At 38.9% G+C, this 13,782-nt stretch overlaps 1 protein-coding gene across 2 annotated transcripts in view; it reads right to left on the bottom strand.

Annotated features, from left to right (window-relative positions):
- Positions 1 to 13,782, bottom strand: part of DPP10 (dipeptidyl peptidase like 10) — a 685,210-nt gene that overhangs the window by 378,681 nt on the left and 292,747 nt on the right. The gene's annotated exons all lie outside the window — the stretch shown is intronic.

The raw sequence follows: 13,782 nt of genomic DNA, 5'->3' as shown, positions 1-13,782 counted from the left end.
TGCAGGCAGTCCAATTCAATAAATCCCAGAAGAGTAGTGAGTATCAGAATCTAGTCTCAGTAGAGGGACGTGCACTCACTCCCTCTTGCGAGAGCTGCAGAATCACAACTAACTGCTGAACAATCACTGACAGGAAGACACTGGAACTCACCAAAAAGATACCCCACATCCAAAGACAAAGGAGAAGCTACAATGACATGGTAGGAGGGGCACAATCACACTCCTTTCCCAGGATTTCTTTAACGGAATGAGGAAAGGATTTCAGACTGTTTTTCAAACCATAGGTGGGACAACTATGGCCAAACAGACTATGAAGAGACTTTTATCATCTTCATCTATTTAAAGGAACATGGGGGTGGGGGTTCCTAAAAGATAATACATTTATTTATTCATACTTGGATTGCATTTGTGATTAAATAAATGTCTAAAATCTTTCAAAGGAAATACAATAAGTGCTAGGAAGGTGAAGGAGCAAATGGCAAGCAGCAATGAAGCATGACCATCATTTCCTTGTGGACTTCTCTGCCTGGTTTTGTTCTGTTAGTCAAACAATAAAAAAAAACTCCTGGACGTTGCTCTTTAAAAAAAAAGACAAACTTACTTTAGAATAATTTTAATTTGAAAATCGATTTAGTCTTTCCTTACGCCCTTCTAATTTAAAACAAAATAAATTTATATTTCATTTTTCTTTACATAATTTTCTTGATTCTCCTCCTCCTTTAAATTCTTCCAACATCCACTGAGCAGAACTGGAACACAGCATTCAGATAAGGCCCTGATTCTGCTGTCTCAGTTTATGTTTATAACCTCTCCTGATTGCTAAGGGTTACAATCTTTGTTTCACAAAGCTCTGCCTGGGTACAAATTGTTCTACATAATGACACTTACTACAGAAGTCAAAAGTAAACACTCAAGTGTCATTATTCAATAATCATTTTAAAAATTGCATTAAAAACATCTTGTGTTCTTCAGTTTGCCACATTAAAATGCAGGCAGTCCAATTCAATAAATCCCAGAAGAGTAGTGAGTATCAGAATCTAGTCTCAGTAGAGGGACGTGCACTCACTCCCTCTTGCGAGAGCTGCAGAATCACAACTAACTGCTGAACAATCATTGACAGGAAGACACTGGAACTCACCAAAAAGATACCCCACATCCAAAGACAAAGGAGAAGCTACAATGACATGGTAGGAGGGGCACAATCACAATAAAATCAAATCCCATAACTGCTGGGTGGGTGACTCACAAACTGAAGAACAAGTATACCACAGAAGTCCACCCACTGCAGTGAAGGTTCTGAGCCCCACGTCAGGCTTCCCAACCTGGGGGTCCAGCAACGGGAGAAGGAGTTACCAGAGAATCAGACTTTGAAGGCTAGCGGGATTTGATTGCAGGACTTCGACAGGACTGGAAGAAACAGAGACTCCACTCTTGGAGGGCACACACAAAGTAGTGTGCACATCAGGACCCAGGGGAAGGAGCAGTGACCCCATAGGAGACTGAACCCGACCTACCTTCTAGTGTTAGAGGGTCTCCTGCAGAGGCAGGGGGTGGCTCTGGCTCACCACGAGGACAAGGACACTGGCAGAAGAAGCTCTGGGAAGTACTCCTTGGCATGAGCCCTCCTGAGTCCGCCATTAGCCCCACCAAAGAGCCCAGATAGGCTCCAGTGTTGGGTCGCCTCAGGCCAAACAACCAACAGGAAGGGAACCCAGCCCCACTCATCAGCAGACAAGCGGATTAAAGTTTTACTGAGCTCTGCCCACCAGAGCAACACCCAGCTCTACCCACCACCAGTCCCTCACATCAGGAAGCTTGCACAAGCCTCTTACAAAGCCTCATCCACCAAAGGGCAGACAGCAGAAGCAAGAAAACTACAATCCTGCAGCCTGTGGAATGAAAACCACATTCACAGAAAGATAGACAAAATGAAAAGTCAGAGGAATATGTACCAGGTGAAAGAGCAAGATAAAACCTCAGAAAAACAACTAAAAGAAGTGGAGATAGGCAAAATTCCAGAAAAAAGAATTCAGAATAATGATAGTGAAGATGATCCAGGACCTCGGAAAAAGAATGGAGGCAGAGATTGAGAAGATGCAGGATATGTTTAACAAAGACCTAGAAGACTTAAAGAACAAATAAACAGAGATGAACAGTACAATAACTGAAATGAAAAATACACTAGATGGACTCAGTAACTGAGGCAGAAGAACGGATAAATGACCTGGAAGACAGAATGGTGGAAATCACTGCTGTGGAACAGAATAAAGAAAAAAGAATGAAAAGAAATGGAAACAGCTTAAGAGACCTCTGGGACAATATTAAATGCACCAACATTCACATTATAGGGATCCCAGAAGAAGAGAGAGAAAGGACCCGAGAAAATATTTGAACAGATTATAGTTGAAAACTTCTCTAACATGGGAAAGGAAATAGCCACCCAAGTCCAGAAAGCACAAAGAGTCCCAGGCAGGATAAACCCAAGGAGAAACACGTCAAGACACATAGTAATCAATTTTACAAAAATTAAAGACAAAGAAAAATTATTAAAAGCAAAAAGGGAAAAATGACAAATAACATACAAGAGATGTCCCAAAAGGTTAACAGCTGATTCCTCAGCAGAAACTCTACAAGCCAGAAGGGAGTGGCACGATATATTTAAAGTGATGAAAGGGAAGAACCTACAACCAAGATTACTCTAGCCGGCAAGGATCTCATTCAGATTCGATAGAGAAATCAAAAGCGTTACAGACAAGTGAAAGCTAAGAGAATTCAGTACCACCAAACCAGCTCTACAACATATGCTAAAAGAACTTCTCTAAGTGGGAAACACAAGGGAAGAAAACGGCTTACAAAAACAAACCCAAAACAATTAAGAAAATGGTAATAGGAACATACATATTGATAATTACCTTAAATGTGAATGGATTAAATGCTCCAACCAAAAGACACAGGCTTGCTGAATGGACACAAAAACAGGACCCGCATTTATGCTGTCTACAAGAGACCCACTTCAGACCTAGGGACACATGCAGACTGAAAGTGAGGGGATGGAAAAAGATATTCCATGCAAATGGAAATCAAAAGAAAGCTGGAGTAGCAATACTCATACCAGATAAAATAGACTTTGAAATAAAGAATGCTATAGGAGACAAGGACGGACACTATGTAATGATCAAGGAATCAATCCAAGAAGAAGTTATAACAATTATAAATATACATCCACCCAACATTGGAGTACTTTAATGCATAAGGCAAATGCCAACAACTATAAAAGAGGAAATCGAGAGTAACACAATAATAGTGGGGGACTTTAATACCTCACTTACACCAATGGACAGATCATCCAGACAGAAAATTAAGGAAACACAAGCTTCAAATGACACAACACACCAGATAGATTTAATGGGTAACCTACAACCAAGATTACTCTAGCCGGCAAGGATCTCATTCAGATTCGATAGAGAAATCAAAAGCGTTACAGACAAGTGAAAGCTAAGAGAATTCAGTACCACCAAACCAGCTCTACAACATATGCTAAAAGAACTTCTCTAAGTGGGAAACACAAGGGAAGAAAACGGCTTACAAAAACAAACCCAAAACAATTAAGAAAATGGTAATAGGAACATACATATTGATAATTACCTTAAATGTGAATGGATTAAATGACTTTCTTCTGAAGTGCACATGACACATTCTCCAGGATAGATCACACCTTGGGTCACAAATCAAGCCTTGGTAAATTTAAGAAAATTGAAATCATATCAAGCATCTTTACCGACCACAACACTATGAGATTAGAAATAAATTACAGGGAAAAAAACCGTAAAAAACACAAACACATGGTGGATAAACAGTGCGTTACCATATAACCAAGAGATCACTGAAGAAATCAAAGAGGAAACCAAAAAAACCTAGAGACAAATGACAATGAAAACACGATGATCCAAAACCTATGGGAGGCAGCAAAAGCAGTTCTAAGAGGGAAGGTTATAGCAATACCATCCTACCTCAAGAAACAAGAAAAATCTCAAATAAGCAATCTAAACTTACACTTAAAGGAACTAGAGAAAGAAGAACAAACAAAACCCAAAGTTAGTAGAAGGAAAGAAATCATAAAGATCAGAGCAGAAATAAAAGAAACAGAAAGAAAGAATAGCAATGATCAATAAAACTAAAAGCTGATTCTTTAATAAGATAAACAAAATTGAGAAACCTTTAGCTAGGCTCACCAAGGAAAAGAGGGAGAGACTCAAATCAATAAAATTGGAAATGATAAAGGAGAAGTTACTATGGACATTGCACAAATACAAAGAATCATAAGAGAATGCTACAAGCAACTCTATGCCAATAAAATGAACAACATGGGAGAAATGGACAAATTCTTAGAGGGGTATAACCTTCCAAGACTGAACCAGGAAGAAAGAGAAAATATGAACTGACCAATCACAAGTAATGAAACTGTGATTAAAAATCTTCAAACAGGGGCTTCCCTGGTGGCGCAGCGGTTGCGCGTCCGCCTGCCAACGCAGGGGAACTGGGTTCGCGCCCCGGTCTGGGAGGATCCCACATGCCGCGGAGCGGCTGGGCCCGTGAGCCATGGCCGCTGAGCCTGCGCATCCGGAGCGAGGGAGGCCCGCATACCACAAAAAAAAAAAAAAAAAAAAAAAAAAAATCTTCAAACAAACCAAAGTCCAGGACCACACAGCTTCACAGGTGAATGCTATCAAACATTTAGAGAAGAGTTGACACCCATCCTTCTCAAACTCTTCCAAAAAGTTGCAGAGGAAGGAACACTCCCAAACTCATTCTATGAGGCCACCATCACCCTGATACCAAAACCAGACGAAGATACTAAAAAAGAGAAAATCACAGACCGATATCACTGACGAATATAGATACAAAAATCCTCAATAAAATACTAGCAAACAGAATCGAACAACACATTAAAAGGATCATTCACCATGATCTAGTGGAATTTATCCCAGGGATGCAAGGATTCTTCAATATATGCAAATCCATCAATGCAATACACCATATTAACAAACTGAAAAATAAAAACCATATAATCATCTCAACAGATGCAGAAAAAGCTTGTGACAAAATTCAACACTGATTTATGATAAAAGCTCTCCAGAAAGTGGGCATAGAGGGAACCTCCCTCAACATACTAAAGGCCATATACGACAAACCCACAGCAAACATCATTCTCAATGGTGAAACACTGAAAGCATTTCTTCTAATATCAGGAACAAGATAAGGAGGTCCAATCTCACCACTACTATGCAACATAGTTTTGGAAGTCCTAGCCACAGCAATCAGAGAAAAAAAGAAATAAAAGGAATACAAATTGGAAAAGAAGAATTACAACTATCACTGTGCAGATGACATGATACTATACATAGATAATCCTAAAGATGCCACCAGAAAACTACTAGAGCTAATCAATGAATTTGGTAAAGTTACAGGATACAAAATTAATGCACAGAAATCACTTGCATTCCTATACACTAACAATGAAAGATCAGAAGGAGGAATTAAGGAAACAATCTCATTTACCACTGCAACAAAAAGAATAATATTCCTAGGTATATTGCATCCCTGGGATAAATCCCACTTGATCATGGTGAATGATCCTTTTAATGTGTTGCTCGATTCTGTTTGCTAGTATTTTATTGAGGATTTTTGTATCTATATTCATCAGTGATATTGGTCTGTGATTTTCTCTTTTTTAGTATCTTCATCTGGTTTTGGTATCAGGGTGATGGTGGCCTCATAGAATGAGTTTGGGAGTGTTCCTTCCTCTGCAACTTTTTGGAAGAGTTTGAGAAGGACGGGTGTCAGCTCTTCTCTAAATGTTTGACAGCATTCACCTGTGAAGCTATGTGGTCCTACCTAAGGAGGTAAAAGACCTATACTCAGAAAAGTATAAGACAATCATGAAAGAAATCAAAGATGACAAAACAGATGGAGAGAAATACCATGTTCTTGGATTGGAAGAATCAATATTGTGAAAATGACTATATTACACAAAACAATCTACAGATTCAATGCAATCCCTAACAAATCACCACTGGCATTTTTTACAGAACTAGAACAAAAAATCTTAAAATTTGTATAGAGACACAAAAGACCCCGAATAGCCAAAGCAATCTTGAAGGAAAAAAGCGGAGCTGAAGGAATCAGACTCCCTGACTTCAGACTATACTACAAAGGTACAGTAATAAAGACAATATGGTACTGGCACAAATACAGACATACAGATCAATGGAACAGGATAGAAAGCCCAGAGATAAACCCACACACATATGGTCAACTAATCTATGACAAAGGAGGCAAGAATATACAATGGAGAAAAGACAGTCTCTTCAATAAGTGGTGCTGGGAAAACTGGACAGCTACATGTAAAAGAATGAAATTAGAACACTCCCTAACACCATACACAAAAATAAACTCAAAATGGATTAAAGTCCTAAATGTAAGACCAGACGCTCTAAAACTCTTAGAGGAAAACTCAGGAAGAACACTCTTTGACATAAATCACAGCAAGATTTTTTGGACCCACCTCCTAGAGTAATGGAAATAAAAACAAAAATAAACAAATGGGACCTAATGAAACTTAAAAGAGAGAATCTACAAACAACAAATGCTGGAGAGGGTGTGAAGAAAATGGAACCCTCTTGCACTGTTGGTGGGAATGAAAATTGATACAGCCACTATGGAGACCAGTATGGAGGTTCCTTAAAAAACTAAAAACAGAATTACCATATGACCCAGCAATCCCACTACTGGGCATATACCCAAAGAAAACCATAATTCAAAAAGACACATGCACCCCAATGTTCACTGCAGCACTATTTACAATAGGCAGGTCATGGAAGCAACCTAAATACCCATCAAAAGACAAATGGATAAAGAAGGTGTGGTACATATAAACAATGGAATACTACTCAGTCATTAAAAGGAACGAAATTGGGTCATTTGTAGAGACATGGATGGACTTAGAGACTGTCATACAGAGAAGTAAGTCAGAAAGAGAAAAACAAATACCGTACATTAACACATATATGGGGAATCTAGAAAAATGTTACAGATGAACAGCTTTGCAAGGTAGAAATAGAGACACAGATGTAGAGAACAAACACATGGACACCAAGTGGGGAAAGCAGGGGGTGGGTGGTGGGATGAATTGGGAGATTGGGATTGACATGTAGACACTAATATGTATAAAAGAGATAACTAATAAGAACCTGCTGTATAAAAAAATAAATTTAAAAATGTCAAATGAAAAATAAAATAATAATCCTTAGGCCAATTATAAAATATATAGAGTTGAATGCCAGTTGAAGAACAGATGTCAAAATCAACAAAGCACATTGCGGTAGGCACTTCAACAAAGCCTCTCAATGATTCCCACCTCCTGGTGTTCATGACATCGTGCAATGCCCTGTTCTTGAGTGTGAACTAGAACTAGAGATTGTGAGTCTCTAGGTCTAGTTCACACTCAAGAACAGGGCACTAAAATATGGCAAAATTTGGCAAAAGTGATATTATTTCTGAGATTAAGATTAAAAAATTCAGTGGCTTCCATCTAAAAAATAAATAAATTAAATAAAAAGAGTCTAGTCTCTCCTGATTTTTTAATGACTTATTTCATCTGTGATTAGGTTTGCGTTTTGTGGGCATATTATGCACATGTGTGCCTGAGCGTGTGTGTATTTATACTTTATCTTCATTGCCACCAACGCTCTTATACTTCTGCTTTTCTTCTTTAGCATCAACATAAATTTTCCCTAGGCTTTCCAAGTTTCTGAGGAAATTTCAACCTTTTACAACAAAGGTAGATACCACCTCAGGATAATAACTGAAATTTAAGAAAATGGATGGTGAAGAGAGGTAAACTGTAATCAACATTCCCCCTATGGGCCAGGTACTTTCCATATATAGGTCATCTCTTTAATATCACAACCTTTTTTAGGAAGATAATATTACCACCATTCTATTGATCAGGAAACAAACCTACAGAGATCTAGTAACCTGCCCTTAGTTATACTGATAATTAATGAAGAAACCAACATTGAACTAGATTTCTGACAAGAATATCTATGCTTTAGTGTTGCATTATAATGTTTCAAGCTTCTGTAGAAATTAGTAATTATATAAATAGTTAGAAAGCCAAATTTTAGAAAACTAAGGTTTTAGTATATAGCCTTTTCAATTTTTCACAACTATAATACTATTTATATTATTCTATCATCTCAAATGTTAATTTCACTATAAAAATTATTAGCACTATAGATGGGACTACTTTAAGTTTATTATAGGGGGGACTTCCCTGGTGGTCCAGTGGTTAAGACGCCATGCTTCCATTACAGGGGGGCATGGGTTCAATCCCTGGTCAGAGAACTAAGATCTCACGTGCCGCAGGGAAGCCAAAAAAATAAAAAGAAAATCACAACTAAAAAATAATGACAATAAATTCTAAATTAAAAAGTCTATTATAGAAAGGATCTTTGGCAACAATCTTCAAAAACTGAAATAACTTAAATTACTTTATTATTGATACATCAAATAAGAGTAGATGTTTAGTATCATTTGGGAAATATTAATATTCCTAGACATATTCTATTTAGAAAAAAATGTTCCCATTAAATATTTATCAATCTCTGTTCTGAAGAATACTAGCTCTGCAAAATGTAACTTGGTGCTCCAAATGATGGGTTTCATGATCATAAAAGTTCAGGATCACTGCATTATAATTCCAATCTTAGACATTTCAAAATGCATTTTAAAGAAACTGAAAATTTCCTGATAGATCAAGATTTGTATGGATTGCTATTTCCACATTAGCTTGTAATGCATAGGTCTATTATTTTTTTAGAGGAAGAAAATAATTCAATCTGAGAGTTGCAGATGAACATCTTGGTGACATTCAGCCCAAACAAAGTTTTTCATACTTTTAAATTAGTAGTTGTTAACCATAGTTACCAATAATGGAATTTTGCATCAAGTCTCTTAAGAAGCAAATTAAATATGAAATAAACTAATTGGGGAAACCACAGTGTTTGATTCATGGCAAACTCAAAACCTATGAATATATCAACTAAATAACCAAAATGTTCTGCTCATTATTTCACACTTCCCATTTCAGTACATTTAGCATTTCCTCAAATCTTAAAACATAATTTCCCATAGTTGAGCAAGAATATTCAACTATTGTCATTAACCCTTATATACTAACATTTTGACACAGGACAATTGATTTCAATAGCTTTTGTTCCCCTCAGTGTGGAAAATTTACTAGATCTTTTAAAATGTGGCATTTCCACCTCCTTTATGTGTTCTCATTTTTAGTCATATTTTAATACATAGTTTTATTGCAAAGTTCACATTGCTCAAGATAACCATATTCTTTAAAGAACCCACTGCACAGAGGTGATTACTCACAAGGATGACCAAATCAGTTAAAGGAAAACAAAATTGCGTTTTCTCTGTATATTTAAAGTATTAACAATTTTGTGATATCACTGCTAATGGATAAATATTTGTTTAGAAATCACTCTTACACTCCGCACAGAGGATCGGTGCCGACCGGCACTCACCAGTCCGAGAGGCTTATCTGCTCAGCCGCTGGGGCGGGCGGGGGCTGGGAGCTGAGGCTTGGGCTTTGGTCAGATCGCAGGGAGAGGACTGGGGTTGGCGGAGTGAACACACCCTGAAGGGGCTAGTGCACCACGGCTAGCCGGGAGGGAGTCCGGGAAAAGCCTGGAGCTGCCGAAGAGGCAAGAGACTTTTTCTTGCCTCTTTGTTTCCTGGTGCGCGATGAGACGGGACTAAGCACGCCGCATAAAGGAGCTCCAGAGACGGGCATGAGCTGCGGCTATCAGCGCGGACCCCAGAGACGGGCATGAGGTGCTACGGCTGCTGCTGCCGCCACCAAGAAGCCTGTGTGCGAGTACAGGTCACTCTCCACACCTCCCCTCCCGGGAGCCTGTGCAGCCCGCCACTGCCAGGGTCCCGTGATCCAGGGACAACTTCCCCGGGAGAACACACGGCGTGTCTCAGGCGGGTGCAACATCACACCACCTCTGCTGCTGCAGGCTCGCCCCACATCCGTACCCCACCCTCCCCCGGGCCTGAGTGAGCCAGAGCCCCCGAATCAGCTGCTCCTTTAACCCCGTCCTGTCTGAGTGAAGAACAGACGCCCTCAGGCGACGTACACGCAGAGGCGGGTCCAAATCCAAAGCTGAACCCCGGGAGCTGTGCGAACAAAGAAGAGAAACGGAAATCTCTCCCTGCAGCCTCAGGAGCAGTGGATTAAATCTCCAAAATCAACTTGATGTACCCTGCATCTGTGTAATACCTGAATAGACAATGAAACATCCCAAATTGAGGAGGTGGACTTTGGGAGCAACGATATATATATATATTTTCTCTTTTTAACTTTTTGTGAGTGTGTGTGTGTATGCTTCTATGTGTGATTTTGTCTGTATAGCTTTGCTTTTACCATTTGTCCTATGGTTCTGTCTGTCCGGTTTTTTTTTGTTTTTTTTTTTTAGTGTAGTTTTCAGCACTTGTTATCATTGATGGATTTGTTTTTTGGTTTGGTTGTTCCCTTTTTTCTTTCTTTCGTTTTTCAAAAATTACTTAAAAAATTTTTTTTAATAATTATTTTTTGTTTTTTATTTTAATAACTTTTATTTTATTTTACTTTATCCCTTTCCCTTTCTTCCTTTCTTTCTTTCTTTCTCCCTTTTATTCTGAGCTGTGTGGATGATAGGCTCTTGGTGCTCCAGCCAGGCATCGGGGCTGTGCCTCTGAGTTGGGAGAGCCAAGATCAGGACATTGGCCCACCAGAGACCTCCCAGCTCCATGTAATATCAAACGGCGAAAATCTCCCAGAGATCTCCATCTCAACGCCAAGACTGAGCTCCACTCAACGACTAGCAAGCTACAGTGCTGGACACCCTATGCCAAACAACTAGCAAGACAGGAACACAACCCCACCCATTAGCAGAGAGGCTGCCTAAAATAATAATAAGGTCACAGACACCCCAAAACACACCACCAGACATGGACCTGTCCATCAGAAAGACAAGATCCAGCCTCATCCACCAGAACACAGGAACTAGTCCCCTCCACCAAGAACCCTACACAAACCAATGAACCAAACATAGACACTGGGGGCAGACACCAAAAAAAACAGAAACTACGAACCTGCAGCCTGTGAAAAGGAGACCCCAAACACAGTAAGTTAAGCGAATGAGAAGACAAAGAAACACACAGCAGATGAAGGAGCAAGGTAAAAACCCACCAGACCTAACAAATGAAGAGGAAATAGGCAATCTACCAGAAAAAAAATACAGGATAATGATAGTAAAGATAATCTAACATCTTGGAAACAGAATGGAGAAAACACAAGAAACGTCTAACAAGGACCTAGAAGAACTAAAGAGCAAACAAATGATCATGAAAAACACAATAAATGAAATTAAAAATTCTCTAGAAGGGATCAATAGCAGAATAACTGAGGCAGAAGAACGGATAAGTGACCTGGAAGATAAAACAGTGGAAATAACTACTGCAGAGCAAAATGAAGAAAAAAGAATGAAGAGAATTGAGGACAGTCTCAGAGACCTCAGGGACAACATTAAATGCACCAACATTCGAATTATAGGGGTCCCAGAAAAAGAAGAGAAAAAGAAAGGGACTGAGAAAATATTTGAAGAGACTATAGTTGAAAATTTCCCTAATATGGGTAAGGAAATAGCTAATCAAGTCCAGGAAGCACAAGAGTCCCATATAGGAAAAATCCAAGACGAAACAGGCCAAGACACATATTAATCAAACTATCAAAAATTAAACACAAAGAACAAATAATAAAAGCATCAAGGGAAAAACAACAAATAACATACAAAGGAATCTCCATAAGGTTAACAGCGGATCTTTCAGCAGAAACTCTGCAAGCCAGAAGGGAGTGGCAGGACATATTTAAAGTGATGAAAGGGAAAAACCTACAACCAAGGTTACTCTACCCCCTCTGGGACAACATTAAATGCACCAACATTCGAATTATAGGGGTCCCAGAAGAAGAAGAGAAAAAGAAAGGGACTGAGAAAATATTTGAAGAGATTATAGTTGAAAACTTCCCTAATATAGGAAAGGAAATAGTCAATCAAGTCCAGGAAGCACAGAGAGTCCCATACAGGATAAACCCAAGGATAAACACGCCAAGACACATAATAATCAAACTGTCAAAAATTAAATACAAAGAAAACATATTAAAAGCAGCAAGGGAAAAACAACAAATAACACACAAAGGAATCCCCATAAGGTTAACATCTGATCTTTCAGCAGAAATGCTACAGGCCAGAAGGGAGTTGCAGGACATATTTAAAGTGATGAAGGAAAAAAACCTACAACCAAGATTACTCTACCCGGCAAGGATCTCATTCAGATTTGATGGAGAAATTAAAACCTTTACAGACAAGCAAAAGCTGAGAGAGTTCAGCACCACCAAACCAGCTTTACAACAAATGCTAAAGGAACTTCTCTAGGCAAGAAACACAAGAGAAGGAAAAGACCTACAAGAACAACCCGAAACAATTCAGTAAATGGTAATAGGACCATACATATCGATAATTACCTTAAATGTAAATGGATTAAATGCTCCCACCAAAAGACACAGACTGGCTGAATGGATACAAAAACAAGACCCATATATATGCTGTCTACAAGAGACCCACTTCAGACCTAGGGACACATACAGACTGAAAGTGAGGGGATGGAAAAAGATATTCCATGCAAATGGAAATCAAAAGAAAGCTGGAGTAGCAATTCTCATATCAGACAAAATAGACTTTAAAACAAAGACTCTTACAAGAGACAAAGAAGGACACTACATAATGATCAAGGGATCAATACAAGAAAAAGATATAACAATTGTAAATATTTATGAACCCAACGTAGGAGCATGTGAATACATAAGGCATATCCTAACAGCCATAAAAGGGGAAATCGACAGTAACACAATCGTAGTAGGGGACTTTAACACCCCACTTGCACCAATGGATGGATCATCTGAAATGAAAATAAATAAGGAAGCACAAGTTTTAATGATACATTAAACAAGATGGCTTTAATTGATATTTATAGGACATTCCATCCAAAAACAGCAGAATACACTTTCTTCTGAAGTGCTCATGGAACATTTTCCAGGACACATAATATCTTGGGTCATAAATCAAGCCTTGGTAAATTTAAGAAAATTGAAATCATATCAAGTATCTTTTCTGACCACAACACTATGAGACTAGATATAAATTACAGGAAAATATCTGTTAAAAATACAAACACATAGAGGCTAAACAATAACTACTTAATAACCAAGAGATCACGGAAGAAATCAAAGAGGAAATCAAAATATACCTAGAAAGAAATGACAGCAAAACCACGATGACCCAAAACCTATGGTATGTGGCAAAAGCAATTCAAAGACGGAAGTTTATAGTAATAAAATCCTACCTTAAGAAACAAGAGGGCTTCCCTGGTGGCACAGTGGTTGAGAGTCCACCTGCCGATGCAGGGGATACAGGTTCGTGCCCCGGTCCGGGAAGATCCCACATGCCATGGAGCGGCTAGGCCGGTGAGCCATGGCCGCTGAGCCTGTGGGTCCGGAGGCTGTGCTCCGGCCCATGTACCGCAAAAAAAAAAAAAAAGAAACAAGAAACATCTCAAATAAACAACCTAAACTTACACCTAAAGCAATTAGAGAAAGAAGAA

This window comes from Physeter macrocephalus, chromosome 2 (assembly GCF_002837175.3).
Source record: "Physeter macrocephalus isolate SW-GA chromosome 2, ASM283717v5, whole genome shotgun sequence".
NCBI lineage: Eukaryota > Metazoa > Chordata > Mammalia > Artiodactyla > Physeteridae > Physeter > Physeter macrocephalus.
Note: the sequence above shows the minus strand (reverse complement) of the source record. Positions and strands in the feature narration are given on the sequence as shown.